This window comes from Schistocerca nitens, chromosome 3 (genome assembly GCF_023898315.1).
Source record: "Schistocerca nitens isolate TAMUIC-IGC-003100 chromosome 3, iqSchNite1.1, whole genome shotgun sequence".
Lineage (NCBI taxonomy): Eukaryota > Metazoa > Arthropoda > Insecta > Orthoptera > Acrididae > Schistocerca > Schistocerca nitens.
Window position 1 is genome coordinate 442,910,449 of NC_064616.1, and position 27,069 is coordinate 442,937,517.

Genomic DNA, 27,069 nt, shown 5'->3' on the forward strand with positions numbered 1-27,069 from the left:
TCGTAAAGACTTTAGTGTTATGTTTGTGCTACCAACCATTTCACTACTACAGCCCCGGTCTTTGCGTTCCGTGCTGAAAGGCTTTTGTTATGGCCGCACTGCTCGCCAACTGCTGGTGTTAGTACTAACAGACGGCGTTCCAGACGGTATGAAATACTTATCATTCGATTTTTAGAAAACTATTACGTGAAAAAATTTATTTCCTACACCTCTTACAGACTTATATCTCCACTCGAAAAAGAACTAAATTTCTTTTAGTTATCCGTAATATTTACTGCGCTGCATTAAATGACGTAAAACACTGCACGCAATTTTAAAGAGGTCGCAGAGATAAAAACGTATTGCGTAAACTTTGCATGTGGTTGATTTAAACTCTTACATTGCAAGGAATGAAATGTAGGTCAGATATAGAAATTTTATATAAAACTGAGAGCAAAAGACTATTTCATTTCGTTCTCAGATTATTGGGATTTAAATCCAAAAACAGTTGCGCGCGACCCGCCCTTTCACGCCCTAGCACATCGCGGATCAGGTGGTCATGAAAAATCGTCATATCTCATAAACGAGTCAAGATACAGAAAAGAGATTTTTGAAAACAGTCAGGCATACACGTTGTAGGATAAATACTCGAAACTTCTTTATTCATTGCAGCAATGACGGATTGCTAGCTCAGGACGCATTCAGGCATCCATAGATCCATAGCACTGTAGGAAAATCCAAGCGGCGCGCATACACACGTCCATAACACCAGAGGAACGGCACGGTAGGACATGTATACAAGCCCACAGCAACTAAGGGGTTAACGGTGATGATGAGAGACAGAGACTTCCGCATTCTATGGGCGCATTACCATCGACAGCCTCATATGCTTTTTCTGCCTGCGACCTTGCAGAGTGTTTTAGTCTTAAACCCAAGAGACTGGCAAAAAAATCTGGTAATCGGGGCTGTACATCAACGATGAAAATTTCTTCCACTACCAGGATTCGAACAGGTTACCTCCGACTACAGCGGTCCAGACAAGTGTAAGTTATCGAGCTCGCCAATGACATCGAGCAAGGCGAGTTACTGGATTCGCGTTAGGGAGGATGGCGGTTCAAATCCAAGTCAGGTCATCCAGATAACGATTTTCTGTGATTTGTCTAAATCGCACTGCCGATTTCTTTATCTAAAGCGTTCCTTTGCTCAGTCTCTAATCGCCTTGTCGTTCTTAAAACAATAAAAACAATATTTGAGCCTAACTTTCCCTTACGGATTCAGATAACAGATTTAATAATTCATTTTTGTTTCAACTCCTTGTGTAGATCCGGTATATCACCATTTATTCCAGTCATCTACACCTTGCGTACTTTTTTACTGTTCAGTTTACCAATAATTGGCTGTGGAAGTCCTTAGAATTAACAGGTATGCGTGACAACTCAGCGCTGTATTGCAACTACGAAGAGAAATTTCCCTTAAAAGTTTTCTACAACGGTATACGGTAGGCCTTCATATAGCAAAGAACACGGAGCGTCACGATTCTCGGTGCACCGTGGCATTAAAATCCACTTACCAGCGCACATCAGCGTTCATAATGTCCGGCGTTAACGCCCCAGGCTGCTGCAGCAAGGTCAGAATATTTTGATCCGAATTTTCGGTGCACACATCCACGCAGCTTAATGAGTCAAGCTAAAGTCACTGTTTCGAACATTATAAGGTCTGGCCAAAAAAAGGAGACTATTCTCGTTACGAAGGAACTCTCCGTCGTGACAAATGAGTAACACCGTGTCCTAACGCTGCGACTAGTTTCATCACAATCGATCAACTCGTTGACAGTAATCTACAGGCGAACACTTGGAACTAGAAAAGGTTGAACTCATGCTCAAGCTTGCCGAAAAGCACATGAATATTTTTAGTAGTGGAATGATCGAACCCAGACGTGCGTGGAATTCGTTGGACCCTGATTTGAAGGTGGCCATCATTAACTGATCAGATATGGCACGTACATTAAATTTGAATCATCATTCTCATTTTCTTTGCTTCAAACTTGGCTCACGACATTGTTAGTGCTATTGCGAAAACACATCTGTAGTTAATTGGTCGTCTACATTCACCGACTGTACCGATACTGATGAGACTTTCTAGGCATAACTACCTGGTCCACAGTAAAAAAAAAAAAAAGCTGCGTACTAATGCACCACAAGAAATAGACCCTGGTGTATGTTATCAATCTCGTTTGTTTTGTTTCCTGTTTGTGTAGTCGATCTTTCTTCCGAAGGTCCTGTCCGCAGCTCGTGGTCGTGCGGTAGCATTCTCGCTTTCCACGCCCGGGTTCCCGGGTTCGATTCCCGGCGGGGTCAGGGATTTTCTCTGCCTCGTGATGACTAGATGTTGTGTGTTGTCCTTAGGTTAGTTAGGTTTAAGTAGTTGTAAGTTCTAGGGGACTGATGACCATAGATGTTAAGTCCCATAGTGCTCAGAGCAATTTTCGGAAGGTCCATCCGTGATACAACGGCAAGAAAATTTAATATATGTCATAATGAAGAGAAACCTTATTCACACATTTATGTATACTTGTCCGAAAATCTTGAAAGCACATTATTCCTAAAATGTGACAGACAATACCCATAGATGAAAGCGAGACAGCCACTAGTAAATCTTGTCATTACCGAGTAGTACAATTAGTCATCCATCTCTCTTCCTTTGTCCTTCTCATTTCTTTTTTCGCATGGAATTTATGTGTGTTTTCTGTACACTTGAACAGTCCACGTTTCATAACACTCCTGCTGATGGTTGCTGTGTGAAGAAAGTCACGAGACAGCGATGTGGACATTGACAGATGACGGCAGTACCGCGCACACAAGGTATAAAAGAACAGTGCATTGGTGATTCATGTGAAAAGGTGTTCGGCTAATGTGGACTCACGACGGCAATTAACACACTTTGAACGAAGTATGGTAGTTGGACCTAGTCGCATGGGGACGTTCCATTTCGGAAATCGTTAGGGAATTCAGTATTCCGAGATCCACAGTGTCAAGAGTGTGCCGAGAGTGCCAAATTTCGGATATTATCTCTCACGACGGACAACGGAGTGGCCGACAGCCTTCACTTTAACAACCAAGGGCAGATGCGTTTGCGTACAGTTGCCACTGCTAACAGACAAGCAACACTGCGTGAAATAACCGTAGAAATCAATGTGGGACGTACGATGAACTTATCGCTTTGGACAGTGTGGCGGAATTTGGAGTTAAATGGCTACGGTAGCAGACGATCGACGGGACGACATCGCGTGCAGCGCCTCTCCTGGGCTCGTAACTGTATCGATTCGACGCAAAACGACTGAAAAACCGTGGCTTGATCAGATGAGTCCAGATTTCAGTTGTTATGAGCTGATGTTAGCCCTTGCGAAGCCGTGGACTTAAGTTGTGAACAAGACTCTATGCAAACCGGTGGTGGCTGAGCAATGGTGTGGGCTGTGTTTACATGGAATGGACTGGGACCTCTGATCGAACTGAAACGATCATTGGTTTGTAAATGGTTATATTCGGCTACTTGGAGACTGTGTACCGTGTCAGCGGGTCACTATTGTTCCCGACAGGTTTGAAGAACATTCTGGACAGTTAGAGCGAATTATTTGGCCACCCATACCTCAGGACATGAATCTCATAGAACATTTATGGGACATAATCGAGAGATTGGTTAGTGCACAAAATCTTGCACAGGCAACACTTTCGCAATTATGGATGGCTGTAGAGGCAGCATGGTTCAATTTTTCCGCAGGCGACTTGGAATGACTTGGTGAGTCCAGCCACGTCGAGTTGCTGCACGAGACCAAGGAAAAGGTGGGCTGACACGATATTAGGAAGCATCCCAATAGTTTTGTTACCTTAGCGCAATGTTGTAACAAGCCCATAGATATAAATCACAATATTGTGCGACACCGTCTTAGGCATGGCGTCAGTTACATTGCTAGCAAAGCGTCGTGCAAAAGATGTCAGAAGGACAGGAAATGTACTACGTGGTTGGATATAAAAATAATTAGCGTTTCAGGTTAACCATACAAAGAACTTAATAGAAGTGCCATCGAACGTCTTCTGCGGTATTTCCTTCCGATAATGCTTCTCTCCTCCGTCGGGATCGTACGGTTGTCACGCGAGAGCGGAATCGATGGGTTGAGGACGGCCATACCTAACACTATGCACGGTTTTAGCGGCGTCTCACATCCAGCGCCCGAAAGGACAGATATGTTGTTCGCTCGGCCGTGCAGAATTGCACAGCCACTGACGTACTTTGAGTCAGGAGATGAGGTTGTTTGCAGCAAGACAACTATCTATAAAGATAACCCAATGGCGTCTGGAGTACCAAGAACTAGTAGCACAAAGACCACTGTTGTGGCTTCCAACGACGCAGCAAAACAGAGAGACAGTCAACAGTTGTGCACACAGTGACAACATTGGGTACAACAGTGGCACCATGTCATCTATTCAGATGAATCGTTGTTCTACGTAGAGCACTATTATGGACATATTCATCTGGAAGATTCCGAGGGGAAGAAGCGATTCCAGGTAACACGCATTGTTGTCATATGCGCCTAACACCTAGTATGATGATACGGAGTGCTGTTAGCTATTCAACACGGTCGCCCGTGGATCACATCGCTGGAATTTTGGATGGTAGGCGTTTCATTTCTTACTTATTAAGGCCAGCCTCTGTGGAATTTCTTTGAGAACTCGGTGACGTTATTTTTCAACAAGGTAACACAAGACAGTATGTTGCTCCGCCATCAAATGGTTGAAATGGCTCTGAGCACTATGGGACTTAACTGCTGTGGTCATCAGTCCCCTAAAACTTAGAACTACTTAAACCTAACTAACCTAAGTACATCACACACATCCATGCCCGAGGCAGGATTCGAACCAGCGACCGTAGCGGTAGCCCGTTTCCAGACTGTAATGCTCGGCCACTCCGGCCAGCTCCGCCATCCAGACACACATCGATACAGAGGGTATTCGATTCTTTCCATAGGCAAACATTTCTCTACATTTGTCTCCAACGACAACGTTGGGACGTGGGTTGTCGAGAGACTGGCACACCATCAATCGTAAACCACTGCTACTAACTGAGCCGAAGGCGCATTGAGTGATATACCCGTGTCTTCCATTCCGGCCCAGATTCACTCGACGGACAGCCAGGTTAGAGCCATTGCTTGTTGCTGCCAGATGTGGCAGCAGTGTATGTTTCTGTGGTATCACGTATTGATACCACCCTACGGCTTATCACAGCTGGCGATGGAATTTGGAAGTTTCCGTCCAACGCAGATAACGGTCGTGCGGGATCCAACAGACCCAATGGAATACGCCTGCTGTGCCACGCCTCCAGCGTCTCTCTAGCATGAGCCCCTCTGCCGCCGCAATATAGGGCGGCCTGCAGCAGCCGCTCACCCCTACTCGCTCTTGGAGGCACTACGCTTCAGGACGCTACGCAGAAGACGCCTACTCACTGCCTCGACTCCATCGTTGCTGATGTTGTAATAGCTGGACTGTTTCTCACTACATTGTTTTAATGTCTTTGTTTCCTTGGAGAAATACAAGTTTAGTAAATCTTTTGTTTGTTGTGTTAACTAATTCGCTAATCGTATCTACTCCTGCCCAGTTTTCCTACGACGACTATTGCTTTACCAGTCTGCAGTCCACTTCTCCTTAGTATTGTGTACGAAATCGTACAGAAAAGTTTTACTTCCTGTTTACCCCGCTGGCCGATGTGGCCGAGCGGTTCTAGGCGCTTCAGTCTGGAACCGCGTGACCGCCACGGTAGCAGGTTCGAATCCTGCCTCGGGCATGGATGTGTGTGATGTCCTTAGGTTAGTTAGGTTCAAGTAGTTCTAAGTCCTAGGGGACTGATGACATCAGATGTCCCATAGTGCTCAGAGCCATTTGAACCATTTTTGTTTACCCCAAAATAACTTGCAAAATTAATCATAGATTCCTCCTACTACACGACATAAGCAAGGTACGTAAAATCACGTTATTTATTATCCTTCCTGGTGTTGAAATTTAATGGTAGGATGTGTGTATGGTGTCACTGTTTGTCCTGGCAAGTTAAACACATAAAACGGTTGGCCGCGTGGGGTAGCCGCGCGGTCTGACGCACCTTGTTACGGTCCGCGCAGCTCCCCCCGTCGGAGGTTCGAGTCCTCCCTCGGGCATGGGTGTGTGTGTTGACCTTAGTGTAAGTTAGTTTAAATTAGATTAAATAGTGCGTAAGCTTAGGGACCGATGACCTCAGCAGTTTGGTCCCATAAGACCTTACCACAAATTTTCAAATTTCCAATAAAACGTTTGCCACAAAAATAGAGTGATACACGTCCATACGTTGTACCATTTCGACGAACTCACCCACCTGGAGACAAGAACGTTTTAACTTAGTATGCTATAAATTGTTTCCTTGATAACTTAGATGCCAGTTTGTGCTTGCATGTATTGTCGGGTTTGTAGGGTACTTCGTGGAATTTTACCCACTGAATAAACATTTCTCTCAATCAGTAGTATCGCTATCGTTGTCGGCTCCTCCCATAAACTAGACTTTGTGTTTCCTGGAAGTTAGGGAGCGTTACACGGAGCTGCACGACAGTGCATCAATCAGCTGCACCGCTGTGAGTTTACACAGCCACTTACACCCCTGTTACTTTGTCTCTGACCTAGTTGAGGTATTGTGTGTGTGTGTGTGTGAGAGAGAGAGAGAGAGAGAGAGAGAGAGAGAGAGAGAGAGAGAGAGTGAGTGAGTGAGTGAGTGAGTTGGCATATGGCATGTCCACCTTCCCGCTAAGCTAGACAGTGAAGAAAGTGAATTGAATGAAAGAAGCATCTGAAGGTAGCATATGAGCATATTGTTCGCTTTTGTGAAACATGTGTTCGAGATGAGCACATGCAACAAAAATATTTACACTGTAATTAGCCACTGGAGCACGAAGTCTAGCCTCTTCCCTTCCTCGTTTCAGGTACAACATATATTTGAAGTGTTTTCTTTAGTCGATCCTACTAAAAATTCTGAACAATTTGTCCAAGAAAAAGTTCAACTAAATCTGTGAGAATTTAAATGAAATGTACTAATGAGACTGATAATACAGTCACTGACTGACATCAGTAGCCTGGTGTCTGAATTACTGTGGATCCTTATCGGAGTGAAACGAAGGTCGATAGTACATCCCAATGCTAGCACATAGCCTCCATCCTTGTGACAGCAAAACGAGAGTTATTAATCTAAATACTGCCATAGCACATACCAATGGTTGTGAAACGTGTCACACGCACCGATGCCCTCAGTCGTTGCGGATAGCTTTGTGATCACTGCCAGATATCAGGAAATGCTCACCAACATTTATCCACCTCGTGATAGCCAAGTGCTGAGACTGAAAATTTTTGTCACCACGAGGATTCGAACTGGGTAGAAAGCCACCTTACTAGCACAAATTAACGGCCTTAGCTTCGGAGGAAACTGACGTGGCATGTAGAGCACTGTTAAGGTCGAATGGTTTGCAGGGTTACTAACATCGATAGTCGAATCAAGGTAGTTCAATCGCTGATTCTCTGTAATAATTGGTGCTGCGCACATCATAAGCGTCAGGGGGCTATATCCTGCTATTGCGCAATACTGCCTAGGTGCTGCCGCAATCTCGGTGAGCACTGATTAGAATACGAAATGTTATAAAGATGCACCAGATGTGCAGTGTGTTTACTAACTTGCTGAATTTTATCGCTGACAAAACCTACCAAAGCAAGTAATGTAAAAGTGAGGGTAAACGCAGGGCTTATTGCCTTTAGAGACGTGTGATGACACAAGAACCATCAAATCGCTCTAACTTGTGGGAAGCTGAGGTTCTGAGACCGAATTTTTACGATGATCCAGACCTTTCTAAACTGATTGCACTTTGGCATTTCCATGAAAAAGCTATGGATTGGTAAATTACAATGTAAATGCTAAATTACGGTGGATCCTAACGAAGTATTGTTGCATCAAGGCTTTGTGGAAGCACCCATTACTTTTGATGTGATGAGTATCAATTAACTTAATAAACTACTCTTGTTTCAGATTTATCCTTTCGTATGTAAACTAAGAAACTGAAACACATAAAATCTGAGACAGGTTTCCATATAAACTATGCAGCAAAAAGTGTTATCCGTATTCATGTATGTCTGATATCCATTAAAGTTCTTACCGTAGCCAAAATAGGTAGGGAAGTGTTAGAGTTTCATTAACGTTTTGCTGTAGTGGTTTTATTTTCTCTATTCACATTTTCAGTTTATCATTCTCATCTTGATCTACGACTTTCTGAACTGTGTGATATTCGTGTGTCTCTGGGGCTTAAACCACAACACAGTCATCGGCAACCCACTCATGCAGATGTGTTAAGGCTTTTTTTATCTGGCAAAGTTATTTGCTTCTTTTTGCTCCCAAAATTGCGTAATTTCTTGCACGAGATCCAGTTTGCGCTTCTTTGATTTTGATTTATACGGCTGGCCACTATCTCTTTTCGGAAGAGAGCTTCATTGGAGGCATCTTCTGATATGATTTCCATTCATGGAGGTATTTTTAGGTGCTCAAAAGCCAGAGTACCATATGTTTCTGTTCTGCATGAAAAGCGAAGACCTACTTAAACAAACTGATTCTACTCAATCATTTCAGTCACAGCAATTTTTTTCGCATAGCTTAATCGCTTTTGCAGCAGACTTATTTGGTGGAGATACTTTTCTGGAAGTTCTTCTTGTAACTATTCCCTAAAACTCCTTTAATGAATTGGCCCTCCCTCCCTCCCTCTCTCTCTCTCTCTCTCTCTCTCTCTCTCTCTCTCTCTTTTCAGATCCTCTGTTGACTTTGGGGAATAGTGTTTTGGTTTCAAAAATGCCTAGTAATATCATAAATGGTTCTTAGGCATGCAAGCTGGTGCTATGGGAGACTTAATCTTGTAGTAAGATCATTAGCGAAGTCTCGTACACCGATTAGGGTTTTGGTGTTCCTTCCCGAAATAAATCAAAAAAATAGATCAAATGGCTCTGAGCCCTATGGGACTTAACATATGAGGTCATCAGTCCCCTACACATAGAACTACTTAGCCGGCCGCGGTGGCCGTGCGGTTCTAGGCGCTGCAGTCCGGAACCGTGGGACTGCTACGGTCGCAGGTTCGAATCCTGCCTCGGGCATGGATGTGTGTGATGTCCTTAGGTTAGTTAGGTTTAAGTAGTTCTAAGTTCTAGGGAACTGATGACGTACGATGTTAAGTCCCATAGAGCTCAGAGCCATTTGAACCATTTTGAACTACTTAAACATAACTAACCTAAGAACAGCAGGATTCGAACCTGCGACCGTAGCAGCAGCGCGGTTCCGGACTGAAGCACCTAGAACCGCTCGGCCACAACGGCCGGCGAAATAAATCATTGTCAGACCTGTTTTCCTCTATTATCTCCTCAAGATAGTTTAGTTGTCGTATCTGTATTTTGTCGAGAATTTTGATAAATAGACTAATATTGGTCATTACTTCACTCCAAAGGTTATCTAAGCCGTTATCAATGATTTTTCTTAACTTCTCTGTTTGATAGATAGCAATTTTTGCGTCATTTGGCTACATTCAGTCTGCAAAAGCTAGCATATATAAAACGTGATATGGATGCTTTCTTTAGCATATATTTTGATCGGCACACTTTCTATCAGCAGTTTGTCTTTTTGTGTTTCTTGCCCCTATTCGGTCTAATGAGGCTCTTGGTCGCGAAAAGATAAGGCAGCAACGGGTCCACCTGCATCTGGAGTTGCCATCCAGTTTGACAACACCGTCCACCTGGCTGCAAAGAGAAACGAATACTGATGAAGAGGGTCGCGCAATGCCCAAGTGAACGGTACAAAAGGAAGGCAAAGAAAAACGAAGACGGAAGTTACGAACTCGGCAGTCAAGTTTCGAAACAACAAGTAGTAAGCGACAGAAAAACGAAAAGGCTGTCGATATTAACTCTGTTTGGAGAAGTAACAGCGAAGGAGAGGAAAAAAAAAAAAAAAAAAGGGAAGGAAGGAGGACGTGCGGGTGCCTCGCTGTTTGATAGGAATCCTCGCTGCAGCCGATTGACAGTGTAGGAGCAGCCGGCGGCTGCAAAGCAAATATGGCGGTTCCGGCCAGGTATGCTAAGCAGGCGCGGCTCGGCCATACATCATAGCGCGCTAAGCGACATATTTAATGCTGCGCGCGCCCGCTGTAAGGACGGCACGCCGCACCACTGCGTTATAAGTCCTTCAGATGGCATCGACCGTTTACCGTTAGGGACGCACCAGGCGCCGTCCTGTGAAGCCCACCCAAGTCACAGATAAATATTCCCTGCCGCCTCCCTTTATAACGACGCACCGCCAACAAACTTCGTCTCCTGAGGTCTCCCGTTCGACCACGGTCCTGGATTTATTTAAATCGAACTGAAAATGTCTGTACTCGTGGTGAACTGACACTCATGTAAAACTACGAAAAATCGCCGAATCCTTATTAATCTACTAGAATTGTACTGCCTTGGAATCGTCGTTGAAAACAGACGTATTCGGAAAGGCAAAATGCACTGCTGAACACCAAAATTTTAGGCCTAGAAGACGCAAGCAAAAAAATTTCAGTTTGGCATGAAGTACACTTCTGCTATTAAATACAAGTAACTAGCAATTCAGTGCAACCGCACAAAACCGGTAGAAGTAATGTCATCTACATTCTGCACACAGGATGTCAGAAAACTCCCGTTACAAAATTCTAGGCCTTGTGAAGGAGATCCATGTCCGAAAACGTACCTTTTCGTTCTACAACGGTTTCAATTCAGATGTGTAGATCGTCAACGTCTGCTGAAGGACAGAGAAACGTCTCAGAGTTGCTTGTCCTGGTACGCAGTAGGATAAATTATGGACTGCTGCTTGTGGGGTGCCCGCATCTCGTGGTCGTGCGGTAGCGTTCTCGCTTCCCACGCCCGGGTTCCCGGGTTCGATTCCCGGCGGGGTCAGGGATTTTCTCTGCCTCGTGATGGCTGGGTGTTGTGTGCTGTCCTTAGGTTAGTTAGGTTTAAGTAGTTCTAAGTTCTAGGGGACTTCTGACCACAGCAGTTGAGTCCCATAGTGCTCAGAGCCATTTGAACCATTTTTTTCTTGTGGGGTAGTATGCGAAGTTTATTTACGATTTTCTGTAGAAAGGACGATCTGCTGGCACGAAAAATTGAAGAGTATAGGTGGGATGTACAGTATGTACAACACACTCCGTGGTCACCACATCAAGCTGCTGTTGTAATCCATCAGTACTGTCCTATACGTACAGTATGCTGGGTCCCTTTTTGTTTTGGGATAATATAAACACTCAATAGTTTAGTGTTAATACAAACAAATGAGATTAAATGATAAATGGATGTGACGTTACGTTTTCTTTCGAATTGTTATCTAACAATTGTTCTGCGTCACCCCTATTTCAGTTTCTCAAACGGAAGTGCATTACTTAAACATGTGAATTGAAACGGTACGTTTCCGTACATGGGTTGCTATTCAAAATAATATCTACTCACCCACCTCTACAAGTCCTAGAAGTTTGAAACGGGAATTTCCGTACTCCCTGTATAAAGAAAAATAACGCAGCGGGTTTTTCATTCAGATGTCGTATTCTGATGTTTGTTTGTTTGGTGGTGATGTTATGCCTCGTAAAAGGAGGAGAGGCGACCACCTGCGTGTGCAGAATTTCAGCGGCGGCAGTACCGTAGTCTATTGAAATTGCGGCTTATCGTTAGGCGCTATTGCTGCTCGCTCTGGCTCGGATCCCACGAACTTCATGAGAATATGGAATCGAAGTGTTCGAGAGGCCACCTATTACCTAGCGCACGTGAGGACAGACGTATTGTGAGCTCGGCCGCTGGGGATCTGACATTCACGTCACTTGCACGCAGCTCAGGCCGTACGACAACATCTGGACAACACGAACTGTCAAATCGACGACCATTATTGGAGCTTCCCTTGACGCGACAGGAGAGAGAACTGCGCCGACAGTGTTTGGCCCAGCGGCCACACTGCACCACGTTCTGCATACAGCATCACGATGGAAGTACCTGTGTGTGCAGTCTTTGAGCAGCACCACGTACGAAGATTGGATTCATCGACGTCATACTACCTAGCACCTGACATCACGATATGTGATGCCATTGTGTACAAAACCTCTGGTGCGTGTTCAAGGTCGTAGCCTAAGGACGGAGGTGGGGGTCTCGGGGTTCCGGACCCATTTTACCACCTAAATGGAATTATATACAACGTAACTGCCGTGTAGTGAAACTGAAAGATATTTTGATTTTCAGTCACACAACGAAAAATGGTTTGTGCTTTAGCCAAGGCAAACTACTGTACATTGTTGGCTTTACCTGAGCTGAGTTGGTTTATTAATCACATCCGTTCTTACTTGCAGTTGAATTTAGTGCAAGGCTGCAGTTTATTGTTTTGTGGTGTGTGCAGTTGTGATAATTTCTAATTATGAATAAGTTTGTAACAAGAACGATGAGAGAAAGCGACTCTTATTCATCCACTGGCTTCACGGTAAGTTAAAAATATACGTCGAAGCGTCTAAGAAACTGGTATAGGCATCCGTACTCAAATACAGAGATATACAAACGGGCGGAATACGGCACTGCGGTGGGCAACGCTTATGTAAGACGACGAGTGTATGGCGCAGTTGTTGCATCGGTTACAGCTGCTACACTGGCAGGTTATGAAGATTTAAGTGAGTTTGAACATGGTGTTATAGACGACACACGAGCGATGAGACACAGCATCTCCGAGATAGCGATGAAGTGGGGATTTTCTCGTACGTCCGATGCCCAGTTGGTGTTGTTGCTGCTAGAGGTGTGAGCACTATGTTTTGCATCCTGCATACCCATCATCATCATCACTTTTTTTTCTGCCCACAGGGAGATTTTCACGTGGTAACTGTCGACGCTCCCCTCTCTTCTGCCATCCTTTTCAGGTCTGCGTAAATTCCTCTTCCCTTGATGTCGTCTATCTCTCCTCCCCCAAACACTCTTGTAATCTGCAGCAGTCTTCTCCTCTCACCAACCCTTTCCAGCACTCCCCTTCCTTAGTCACTCTTTCTCTCCAGATTATCCTCTCCATTCTCATCCACGCCCACATCTCAAATGATTTTAGCTTTTCCATTCCTCTCGTCTCGGTGTCTAGTTTTCTGCCCCACAGAGTGCTGCACTCGTGGGAAAACACCTCCCAAGTGTTTTCCTCAGTCCTATACCTTGTGTACCCCTCAGTCACGTACAAATTTAATCTTGTTTGCTCCTCCTAAGTTGTATACCCAAAATAAGTGTTACTTCATTATTTTCTGTTCTTCTTACTCTTAAAATGCAAATAATGTCTGACTTGTTTACAATAGGCCGGCCGGTGTGGCCAAGCGGTTCTAGGCGCTTCAGTCTGGAGCGGCGCGACCGCTACGGTCGTGGGTTCGAATCCTGCCTCGGACACGGATGTGTGTGATGTCCTTACGTTAGTTAGGTTTAAGTAGTTCTAAGTTCTAGGGGACTGATGACCTCAAATGATAAGTCCCATAGTGCTCAGAGCCATTTTTTTGTTTACAATACGTTAGCAATAGGGAGAATCAACGACGGTTATCTCACGAGCATAATGCAGAAGTTAAATGAGCTGCAATGGTCTGGAACTTGTCCACGCTTCCTGCGTATATCACTGTATCCGTCAAAGGAATATTACATGTGGAAAAAAGATTAGGGACAAACACGACAGCATGAAGACCGGCAGTACTATAATGTGCAGCTTGTTGTAACCAGAATATGGTTTACCGAGCGAGGTGGCGCAGTGTTTAGCACACTGGACTCGCATTCGGGAGGACGACGGTTCAATCCCGTCTCCAGCCATCCTGATTTAGGTTTTCCGTGATTTCCCTAAATCGCTTCATGCAAATGCCGGGATGGTTCCTTTGAAAGAGCACGGCCGATTTCCTTCCCAATCCTTCCCTAACCCGAGCATGAGCTCCGTCTCTAATGACCTCCTTGACGACGGGACGTTAAACACTAACTACCACCACCAGAATATGGTTTTTCACGGATGAATATGCTGTGGTTGACAGCTAACGTCCATCACGGAACCCCCTAGTAGCATAAAGAGGACAGACACCATTGAACCTCCGTATCAACACAAAAAGGTGATTTCGGAACTAAATTTACATTTGCAGAAGGATAGAGATGGAAATCGATCAGGTTCTTCCAAGAGAATCAGCCAAGTTACCACTTTAAGCGATTTAGGTAAATCACGGGAACGTAATTCATAAAACATAAAAGAATTACGGAAGTGTCATTGTGTTAGGTGTTTAATCCTCACATTTTATTGAGTGTATTTATTTCTACGGATAGAGTCTGAAACATAGCATCGATTTTCAGGAGGTGGCGCTGTATCTAGGTTTTGCTTAATCTTTTATTTTTACCTTATAGAACCTCCGTATCAACACAAAAAGGTGATTTCGGAACTAAATTTCCATTTGCAGAAGGATAGAGATGGAAATCGATCAGGTTCTTCCAAGAGAATCAGCCAAGTTACCACTTTAAGCGATTTAGGTAAATCACGGGAACGTAATTCATAAAACATAAAAGAATTACGGAAGTGTCATTGTGTTAGGTGTTTAATCCTCACATTTTATTGAGTGTATTTATTTCTACGGATAGAGTCTGAAACATAGCATCGATTTTCAGGAGGTGGCGCTGTATCTAGGTTTTGCTTAATCTTTTATTTTTACCTTATAGAACCTGTTGTAGGGCCAGAAGTAATGTCTCAACATCACTTCACAACCAGTTAGTGCGTTTTTCTGTTATTTTTGGTCCTCATTAATCTCACTTAATTATATTTGTTAAATGTTAACCTGTGTTAATTTCTTTCAATCATCAGTCGTACCACTTGTGTAAATGATACAACTTCATAGTTTGTTTAAAAAGTGCTACTAAAAAAATTCCTCCCCTGTTCCCTTGTCAATTCGACGCTAACCCTCCCATTTTAGTATGGTGCGCGAAAGTAACTATCGTATGTTGGCCACTGTACAAACTCGAATTTAGATAAAGCAACGACACTATCATGTTGTTATAATCAAATCACTCACCACGGAATATGCATTGACCGACCGCTTTCACTTAACAACCGAGAGTAGTGGCGTTTGAGTAGAGTTGTCAGTAGTAATAGACAGGCAACACTACCTGAAATAACCGCAGAAATCAGTGTGGGACGTGCTACGTATGTATCTGTTAGGGCAGTGCAGCGAAATTTTGGCGTTAATGGGCTACGGCAGCAGAGACCGATGTGAGTGCCTTTGTTAACAGCACGACATCACCTGCAGCTCCTCTCCTGGACCCATGGCCTGAACAGTTGTACTCTAGACGACTGGGAGACCGTGGTCTAGTCAGATTAGTCCCGATTTCAGTTGGTGAGAGCTGATGGTGGGGTTCGAGTGCGGCGCAGACCCCCCGAAACCATGGACCCAAACTGTAAAAAATCTGTGCAAGCTGGTGGTGGTTCCATAATGGTGTGTGGGCTGTGTTTACATGGCATGTGTTGCATTCTGGTTATGTTTGGCTACTTTGAGACCATTTGCAGCCATTCAAAGACTTCATGTTCTCTAACAACGATGACATTTTTAAGGCTTACAGTGCACCATATCGCAGAACCACAGTTGTTCTTGATTGTTTTGAAGAACATTCTGGACAAAGCAAGCGAATGTATTGGCCATCCATATAGTTCGACATGAATCACATAGAGAGAAAAAAATCTCCCGGCCGCTATGACCGAGCGGCTCTAGGCGCTTCAGTCTGGAACCACGCGACCGCTACGATCGCAGGTTCGAATCCTGTCTCGGGGATGGATGTGTGTAATGTCCTTAGGTTAGTTGGGTTTAAGTAGTTCTTAGTTCTAGGGGACTGATGACCTCAGATGTTAAGTCCCATAGTGCTCAGAGCAATTTTTTTTAAAAAATTGCGAGCTCAGTTCGTGCACAAAATTCTGCATTGCCAACACCTTCGCAATTATGGCCGGCTATAGTGGCACCATGACTCAATATTTCTGCAGGAAATGGCTCTGAGCACTATGGTCACCAGTCCCCTAGAACTTAGAACTACTTAAACCTAACTAAGCTGAGGACATCACACAACACTCAGTCATCACGAGGCAGAGAAAAACCCTGACCCCGCCGGAAATCGAACCCGGGAACCCGGGCGCGGGTAGCGAGAATCTGCAGGAAACTCAAACAACTCGTTCAGTCTATGCCACGTCAACTTTCTGCACTAAGCAGGGCAAAAAGAGGTCCGACACGATATTAGGAGGTATCACATGACTCTTGCTATCTCACTGTATATGTTTTATTTTACGTATTACGAAGAAAAGAGTTTGAACTGTAGACGAGACTTGCATCAATATAGAACCAAGTTTTTCATAAACATGAATCATTTCAACAATGACAAACAAACGCAGGGCTGAAAAAAGTTTTTTAATATTCAAAATACACTCCTGGAAATGGAAAAAAGAACACATTGACACCGGTGTGTCAGACCCACCATACTTGCTCCGGACACTGCGAGAAGGCTGTACAAGCAATGATCACACGCACGGCACAGCGGACACACCAGGAACCGCGGTGTTGGCCGTCGAATGGCGCTAGCTGCGCAGCATTTGTGCACCGCCGCCGTCAGTGTCAGCCAGTTTGCCGTGGCATACGGAGCTCCATCGCAGTCTTTAACACTGGTAGCATGCCGCGACAGCGTGGACGTGAACCGTATGTGCAGTTGACGGACTTTGAGCGAGGGCGTATAGTGGGCATGCGGGAGGCCGGGTGGACGTACCGCCGAATTGCTCAACACGTGGGGCGTGAGGTCTCCACAGTACATCGATGTTGTCGCCAGTGGTCGGCGGAAGGTGCACGTGCCCGTCGACCTGGGACCGGACCGCAGCGACGCACGGATGCACGCCAAGACCGTAGGATCCTACGCAGTGCCGTAGGGGACCGCACCGCCACTTCCCAGCAAATTAGGGACACTGTTGCTCCTGGGGTATCGGCGAGGACCATTCGCAACCGTCTCCATGAAGCTGGGCTACGGTCCCGCACACCGTTAGGCCGTCTTCCGCTCACGCCCCAACATCGTGCAGCCCGCCTCCAGTGGTGTCGCGACAGGCGTGAATGGAGGGACGAATGGAGACGTGTCGTCTTCAGCGATGAGAGTCGCTTCTGCCTTGGTGCCAATGATGGTCGTATGCGTGTTTGGCGCCGTGCAGGTGAGCGCCACAATCAGGACTGCATACGACCGAGGCACACAGGGCCAACACCCGGCATCATGGTGTGGGGAGCGATCTCCTACACTGGCCGTACACCACTGGTGATCGTCGAGGGGACACTGAATAGTGCACGGTACATCCAAACCGTCATCGAACCCATCGTTCTACCATTCCTAGACCGGCAAGGGAACTTGCTGTTCCAACAGGACAATGCACGTCCGCATGTATCCCGTGCCACCCAACGTGCTCTAGAAGGTGTAAGTCAACTACCCTGGCCAGCAAGATCTCCGGATCTGTCCCCCATTGAGCATGTTTGGGACTGGATGAAGCGTCGTCTCACGCGGTCTGCACGTCCAGCACGAACGCTGGTCCAACTGAGGCGCCAGGTGGAAATGGCATGGCAAGCCGTTCCACAGTACTACATCCAGCATCTCTACGATCGTCTCCATGGGAGAATAGCAGCCTGCATTGCTGCGAAAGCTGGATATACACTGTACTAGTGCCGACATTGTGCATGCTCTGTTGCCTGTGTCTATGTGCCTGTGGTTCTGTCAGTGTGATCATGTGATGTATCTGACCCCAGGAATGTGTCAATAAAGTTTCCCCTTCCTGGGACAATGAATTCACGGTGTTCTTATTTCAATTTCCAGGAGTGTAGCCCCTTCTCTTCGAATGATTGGACGCGTTTCAGCTCTTCTTGATTGCGATATACAGTCATCTGTCCACACATACGGGGGTGAAACACGTCAATTACAAAAAAAATGTGACTATCAGAAAATAGCACACATAGTCTGATTGTAGCATTCAACTTTACTATCCATCACTCATAGTTCAGGTACAAAATATGTTATCAGAACCAATCCAGTTACAACATAAACCAAGAAAAAAATTTGCATTTATTTGGCAATTTTGTCGAAAATAGCGTCCTTCGGCACAACCGTCACTTCCGGACGCCGAGTCGTACGGATTTCATTGGTGATTTTTCTAGCAGGAATCATTGGCGATTTCTCTAGCAGGAAACCTAGCTTAGCGTAAGAAGCTTGTTCTGTCACGTCTACAACTGCAAAACTTCCCAAGACTTATAATGATATATTGCTGTGCTTGGGTTGGTTCGATGTACTCTGCGATGTCTTTCAGACGTGCAGCGTGTCTGAAGGAAGAGACACTGCTGCGATCGTCAGTTGCACGGAATACAACAATAATATTTGCATTTGCGAATGAGGTGTAACTCCAGCTGCACAATTTTAATTGGTGATAATGAAAACTGGTGCCAGACCGGGCTCAAATCCGGATTTCCCGTTTCACGCGAGCGGTCGCCTTAATAGCTTCGACTACCCGAGCGCTATCCCCGAATGGACTCAAACTTCCATATATCACCGTTTTGTCTACATTTTATACTTGCACATATACTATGAATCTCGTACAGTGAGAGACTATGATTAAACCGTGGTCTTATTTTTAGGCGTGGAGTACCATAATGCGGTGCCTGCGCTGGTTCGACGTACTGTACAACGAACCTGAGACACTCATACATGTGCAACGTCCACAAAAACACGTACTCCTTAGCTGATGTTTCTCCACGGATGACCGTTGGAAACCGATTCAGTGCAGTGCTTAGTAGAGACACTTACTGAAGTATCTTTTATATACCTCTTCGCGTGGTTATAGATAAATTGATTAAATACCAACCACAAGTCCAATGGTGACAAAACTGGGAGAAGAATTCGATTCCGATTTGCCTGTGGCGTTAAATTATACGGCAGAGTGTTAAGTGACAAACTAAATCAGAACTGCCACAATTCTGTTCGAAAAAGTTAGATTTCATTACAAGTTCAGCATTCAGTTGCTGCCTATTGAATTCTATTTTAAATGGAAATACGGAAGTTTCAGAGAGAAATATGGCAGATTTAGAGGAGAAAGGTACAGGGAAAACTGGTTTTATGGACACATTGCATAATATTTAAAATGCTGGTCTCTGAATTCGCTCACGATGCGACCAAGCCGCTCAAAAACAATCATAATATTGAGATGTCCTCCAACCATTCATAGCGAGAAAATAGGCTTACGTAATAAACAGTTAATGAGTGAGATATCATGCAAGTTTGGTGAGCTCGTCAAGCTGCTGCCGCCCCCCCCCCCCCCAACTCCATTAGGTTCGTGTTGTTTGTTTATCGCGGAACCTAAACCCAGCGCATTCAAACACTTGGTGTCACGAACAAAGCTCTCGTTGTGGACGTTCACCTCCCCGCTTGCTTCAAAAATCCAAACACGAAACGGAGCCGGGCTTAGGCTCATCTGCAAACACGGCGCGTTGCTATTCCACGGTCGAGTGCTTGCGTTCTTGGCAGCGCGGGCAGCTCCTAGCTTCCCCTCGTGACCTCAGCTCTTGCAGGGAGACGGCCAGCCTCAGGTCGGCGCTGCAGCAAGCATGCCGAATGTGAGCAACGGCCAATGAACTGTCTACCGGCACCCTTTTCTCATGTTTTCTACTCTTAAGATCACAATTCGTTGTCGCGGAAACGGCAGTATACTGGAAGTGTCATGTACACTCATCACGTTTCATAAGCAGTTCGAGATATTAGAACATATGTTTGGATGAGTGATAGTACAAATAGGAGAAGATAATGTTCTGCATGGTAATTCGACACTTTTCTGTGCTATGTATGTGTTATACAGCGTTTTAACTGCTGTCGACTGTGCAGTCTGTTTCCTTTCTGATGAAACTGTTTCTGTTTGCAAGGTGAGTGATAGGGTCGTCTTGAAAAAGTAATTCGACAAAATTTGTCACTCGTCGTCTTCAGTGGACTTCGCCTGAAGATGTCAATTGGGAAACTTATTGAATTATTTCCTCTGGACTAGGCCATTATCCGGCTGAGAACTCGGAAAGATACCGTCAGTGAAATTTGTCGAGGACGGCTGCTTCCTCTGTGTCTCCTTCCCGCCTGCTGCAGCACTGTAGTGGAATCACCACTCAGACCTCAGGCCCATTTTCTCAAATAGGACCTAGCAAGGGGTCGCACTGGTAATAAACTGGACTCGTAATCGGGACGCCGGCCACCAACATTTAGGTTTGCCGTGATATCCATAAATCGTTCAAGGTAAATTCCGGGATGACACTTTGAAAAGACACGTCCTAATTCATTTCCTACCCTTCTCCAATCTGATCTTCTGTTTCGTCTCAAATGACCTCATCATCATGGACGGAACGGTAAATCCTATTCCTCACTCATCCCTAAGTAGTTGCACCATAACTCTGTAACTCCGTTCATTGCACTCATGTGAGTTATAACTTGGCGATGTCGATGGTGGTTTGCAGCATCCAATATGTTGTTAGGACGCTCCTTCTCGTTCAGCTGCGCCCGACAAGTTAAAAATGTGGTTCTTTATTGCAGGCGTCATTACACGTCTCTTTTCAAGGTTATGAACAACAGGTCCGCAACGAGGCTCTAGGTGGCAAGTGCTTGGAGTTGAATGCCGTAGGGATTGGCGTATTCTGATCTTGCAGCTGCCGATTTCCGAAGAAGGAGAATGGAGTTTTATGACCACGCAGTGAGCTTAGTATGCTTCCGATCTTAAAAAATGAGTCTGCTGTCAATGTCTGAGAAAGGCAGAAGCTTCCCATTCTGTCTAGGTACCAAACGACGTGAAGAGGACGTCTTCTGTATTCAGAAAACTCTTTTACAAAAAGGAACCGTTCAAATTTTCAAAAGATTCTAACAATTGTAGCCATTTTGTACAGAACTGCTAATTTATATCATGATGATCGTATCATGTATCAGATTCCAGGATAGCGTTTAATAGTACATCAAAATCTGCTTATGATGGTTTCTTTGCTCTTCTAGTTCTCTTTAATGGGCAAACCTACATAAATTGCGCGAAAATCGAAATGAACGAAACAGTAAAAAATTAAATACGTCATAGTCTTAATGTTAAGGATTCCTATCTTTCTTTGTTATTTGACCTCACGCGAGCGCTCATGCACGCGTCTAGACAAGTAGCGAGCGGGGTTGAGATGTAGCGCCATACATTTTGTACCAATCATGTATGGCTGCCGACTGCTCCTGTAAGGAGTCTTGTCTAAGTTACATCTACATCTGCAAGGTGACTCTGCAATTCGTACTTATGGGCTCGGCAGAAGATTCGTAGGACCAATTTCAGACTATTTCTCTACTATTCCACTCTCGAATAGCACATGCAAAACATTTCTTTTCTCTTCTTGCGAGCTCTGATTTCTCTAATTTTATCTCAAAGATCGACTCTCAGTATGTAGATGTGTGTCAACAAATTATTTGTGCATTCTGCGGAGAAAGCTGAGGATCGTAATTTCGTGAAAAAATCTCGCCGCAAGGAAAACCCCTTTGTTATGATAACAGCCGCCCACTCTTACCCCTGCTTCCTAATAATACAAAACGAGCTGCTCTTCTTTGTACTTTTTCATCTTATCTACCACTCCTATCTTTTAAGGATCACACAATGCGTAGCAACACTCCGGAAGAGAAAACAAGACAAGCGTAATGCTGATAATCATTTCAGGAAATTTTTGCAGCTTCTAACAGTTTCGCGAACAATACGCAGGCTTTAGTATAACCTTCCCCACAAAATTTTGTGTGTGGCAGTTCCAACTTAAGCTTTTCGCAGGGGAAGTTGGGGCACAGTGGCCATTCAAGGATTTTACTTCTGAAAGTCAGGTTAACTGTAACAGCTATAGATGTACTATGTAAAGTGACTTATGAAAATTAGCGCCTGGTAACGACTCGAACCCGGATCTCCAGCTTATCGCGAGCTGTCACTTTACAACTTAGGCTATCCGAGCACGCTCCTCGGATCGACTCAAACTTTCACATGTCTCACACGTATCTATTAGGAAGGTCCGGGCTGCGAGCTCGGATAGTTTAAGGGGTAAGGCGACAGCTTGCGATAATCGGGAAATGTGGTTTCGAGTCCCGGTAAGGCACAAATTTTGTATGTCGATTTCGGTAGTACATCTATACATATTACAGTTAAGATGAATTTCAGAAATGAATTTAAATATTTGAAACTGTAGTTCGTCATTAAATACAGTGTGTTCGGAAATTCCCGTTACGAAGTTACGGAACTTGTGAAGGGTCGTGAGTAGATCTATATTTTGAATTGGAATCAATGTCCAACCATTCGAAAACATTTGTTTTGTAAATAGAAACCCCTTTAAAATTATGTTGGTAACGCGACCACTTTTAGAAGTAATTAATTAGGTGCGACCCAGTACATCACTTGTTCTACAATTCCACTCATTAATAGCCAAAGAAGGTGCAAGTGCACTCGTCGACAGGTTCTCTTCAGCGTGTTGCGGTACGGCCTCTTCCAATGCGGATGTGGAGAGTCTTCCTGGAGCAACATAGTCACGCCTGATAACGGTGAAGGTAACCCTTATCGAAGCTGTTGCGTAATTGAGGCGAAAAGGGTATGTGATGGAGTCGGACGTTGTAGAGAACGATCTTGATAAAGGCGACGAGCAGCTCTTCCATTAGCGTGAGCTTCGCCATTCAGAAGGATCATCTCGGTGTATTTTGCAAACATGTACTCAACCGTGTGCTCTTACACTCACAAACCCGTGAATGAGGCTCAAACCAGGTCAGTGATGTCGGATAGACATCATATGACATCAGCCGATCCGATGTGACCACGCCGCACCATGACTACCCTGCTGCATACCTACCTAGCAAACATGTTTTCAAACGACTGTAGCACGGAAACAGAACATTTCCGTACATGGGTTCCTGTGCAGAATATTATGTACTTACTCCCCTCTACAAATCACATAAGTTTGTAACTGGAATCTCCGAAAATTCTTTATAAACATACTAACGGAAATCTAATTTTCACCTAACCGTGGTTATTGGTAGAAGCTTTGAAACGATGTTTCGTAAGGTATCAAACTAAATATTTACAAGGAAAGAAAATGTTTACTGAGACATAGGCATTTTTCTGAAGCCTTAAATAGTGGTCACTATTCCCCATCTAAAGGGGTTAAGTTCAAATGGTTCAAATGGCTCTGAGCACTATGGGACTCAACTGCTGTGGTCATAAGTCCCCTAGAACTTAGAACTACTTAAACCTAACTAACCTAAGGACAGCACACAACACCCAGCCATCACGAGGCAGAGAAAATCCCTGACCCCGCCGGGAATCGAACCCGGGAACCCGGGCGTGGGAAGCGAGAACGCTACCGCATGACCACGAGATGCGGGCAAAAGGGGTTAAGTGGTCAGTGCAGACATACGTACTCTGAAAGCGTACAGATACGCTCTTTCGACAACAAAAAATGCCACCAGCTTTGGCGTCTTCCTTTACATGTTAATACTTTGCCGTTCTTGGTCTTCTTGTTGCTCTTAACTGCATATTTCATAAGCTTCCAAAAACCTTTTAACCATCTATTGCATCTGAGTTTTTCCTAGAACTCTTCTTTTCAGAGTATTACGTGGAACATAAAATTGCTTTGCTCCTTTAGAACAAGACATCTTTTTTTTTTCTTCGCAACAGGGACCCTGTTCGTTGCTCTGCTTTCTGGACGTATTTCTAGGCATCTTGACTTCCTAGTATATCAAAGAATACGAAGCCAAAAAGAAGTTTTTTAAACAGGGCTATTGTAAAAAAGTATTACTCCACCTTTAAGAGACGTAACGAGAACAATACAAATAACTTGCTTTTCATCAGACGACTGAACATCAAAAACGTTTTGACTAAAAAATAACGAAACAATTTTTTTCTGTCAAACTCACTGACAATAATGGCTGCGCATATCAGATACAGTTTGACTATTTCTCGGCAGGAAGAGCACCGTTTAGGGGCAAAAAACATGCGGTGGCCACATTTCCCGTGCTGGAAATTTTACTCCTTCTTCTCCTAATTATAATCCGTAGGTATTTACGAGGCCTAACAAAAAAGTGAAGCATCTAGAATGAGAGGAGGAGATTGAATGAAACTCCACGGGTTGAGACGGTATGTGATGTTACATCAGTGATTATAAATTCGAGTCACATTTACAGACAACCTGGAAGTATGAGCCCACAATTGGGAAAGGTGCCAGCGGTCGTTCTATTCTCTCCTGAGTCAAGCTGTCTCACTACTGTTGTAACAAGTCCTTGAAATCCTGCTTACTGGCACTGGGATGGAGTTTACGTCCGTGCTTGTCCCACAGATTTGGGTATATTACTCGCCACGGGAGTACCACAGTATCACGCAAACAGTTCATAGAGACATGTGTCATGTGTTCACTACTGTGACCTCAAGTCATACACGAGGGCTCCCCACCCGACGACGAAAGGAGTGACATCGCTGTGCCTCTTCAAGACATTGGAAGCATGGGACCTGTTCCAGGGCACCGCCATATTCGCCGACGATAGTCATCCGGGAACTGGGCTACAGCAGAACCTCGATTTATTGCTGAACACAGTGCGATGCCATTGATCAGCAGTCCCTGCTTCTCGGTCACGGAGACATTCTAAGCGCATCCATTTGCGTGGTAGTGTTAACGGCAGCCTATGCATGGGCCGGTAATTCCCTAGTAAGGCTGCCGGCAGTTTCCGACAAGTGGTGGAGAGTGAATCAGAATGTTGAAGGGAGTCCATTAATTGTTCTCGAATGGCAGATATGAGAGGCTGTAGATGTGCTTGGTGCACAATACGGTTATCCTCCCTCGTGTTGGTCAGTTGCGGGCGGTTGTAAACTTGACGATGAGTATAGTTGCCATCACACGCCCATGCAGTCCAACATCGGACCACTGGCACATGTGAATGCCCAAACAATCTGGATACTGCACGATTCGACCAGCCGGCCAAATGGAGACATTCACCGAGGCTGCTTTCCAACATTGCCAGGTGTTGACACAGCTGTGTCTCACGAGTATGTGGCTTCTCCGTATCCTTCACATTGATCACTTAACATAGGACATAGAAAGAGGTGGCACATGGTTAGCTCACGAGTCTCCCATTCTGGAAGACGACGGTTCAAATCCGCGTCCGGCCATCCAGATTTAGTTTTCTCGTGAGTTCCCTGTATCGCTCCCAGCACATGCAGCGGTGGCCTTCCTCGGCCTTTAATCATTCCGAGTTTGTGCTCTGTCTCTAATGTCCTAATTGTCCGATGGGACGTAAAATTCTAATTGTCCTTTCTTCCTTCAACATCTGATGATGTTCACGCTCCTTATATAGCATACCAGAACAGGTAACAACATTAAACACAAACAATAAGTACTTCCATATAGATTTTTGCCACAGGTGTTGGAAAACATTGTCGGTTACGAAATTATTCGCCCTTAAAATCAACGTAGGCTCTGAACATCAGAAACTAGGTAGGATTAGGGGAAGACCTGCCTGTCATCTTCAGAAAGAGCAAAAAACTTTTTCCCTCTGCAACCCGAAACTGGTCGATGCAACTACAATAGTGAACCGAGCTAACACACATGGGCGACCGGGAAATAATATGTAAAAAATTCTTGATCTGGCTCTATCATCAGAGAGGAGTCCACAAGCCAGAGAGGGCCACCACAATTCTGTGGAAAGTATGCTAGGACTGTCTGAGTGCGGCATTGAACTGTTCACAAACCAGACAGCAGATAAGTGCGCTTACGTACAATGGGCGAATGGCCTGCACGTTCTACTTCAGCCTGGAGAGTCTCCCAACATTACTGTTAGGTGACAAATTTTCTACTTGTTAATTTTGATGCTGAAGTGTCTTTCAAGACGATTCTAGGTGTATAGTGGAAATTTTATTATAATGAAAGGCAATTTGTGTCGTAGAAAGTTTATTCTCTAACGAATCGTCTCACAAAAAACGTAGGAATGTCGGAAATGTGTATTAGTAGCATTCTGGTCGCACATGACGAATTAACCACGTGAAAAATAAATCTATATTTTCTTGAAAGATATTTATCTCAAAGACTGATAATGTGTGTCGAGAAAAAGTTTCCTTTGTTGAAACCGTGTAGCTCAGAAACTCAAAAGAGGCCGTAATTTGAAAATGTTTCTAGTATGTTTCTTTCACTTTGCATTGAAGTGAACGTTATTTTGAAACTACGTGACAGAGTTTGTCTTGAAGTTCAATAATTTCCTACAATCCACTTATGAGTGAAACACCTTCTGTGCTGTGGCTCAGCCACTTCTCCGCAATATCCTTTCTTCCAGGACTGCTTTTCGGTGCAGGTGTCCAGCAGAGCTTCAGTGAAGTCTGGAAAGTGGGAGAGAGCTATTGGCATTGATGTAGGAGTGATGATGAATCATGCCTGGATAGCTGGACCGGTACGAACACTCCCGTCAAACCAAATGATCCAACAGACAGTTTTAGTAACTCAGGAAGTTCAAAAATGAAAAAGCCACAAAATTTTACGATTTACTTAAAATATTGTGCTCTATACGACGAGAATTGGAAAAAATCTGGTGGGAATGTATAGAGTAAAATATTCCAGAAGTGGTGATAATGAAATCGCCGCACCGGGAAACGTAACCAACATATAGTGCCAACATGAAGATAGGCAGCTTAAGTATGCTCGGACAAGTAAGATATAACATGACGAGCCAGGGTCAGGTATCGGTACAGTGTTTTTTAAAATTTTTATTTCGGTTTCAGACATAGCCCATTTCAACAGATACAGTTATTTCATACAATTAAAGAAACAGGATATCTGTTTGTTTTTGTTGCAAAGTATAAAACACAATGTATTACACACCCAGAGTAGAAATATTGTGCGAGTAGATTAGTCTACTAAATACGTTAGTCTGACTGCAACATTACAATAAAAGCCATAAATTTTGGTTG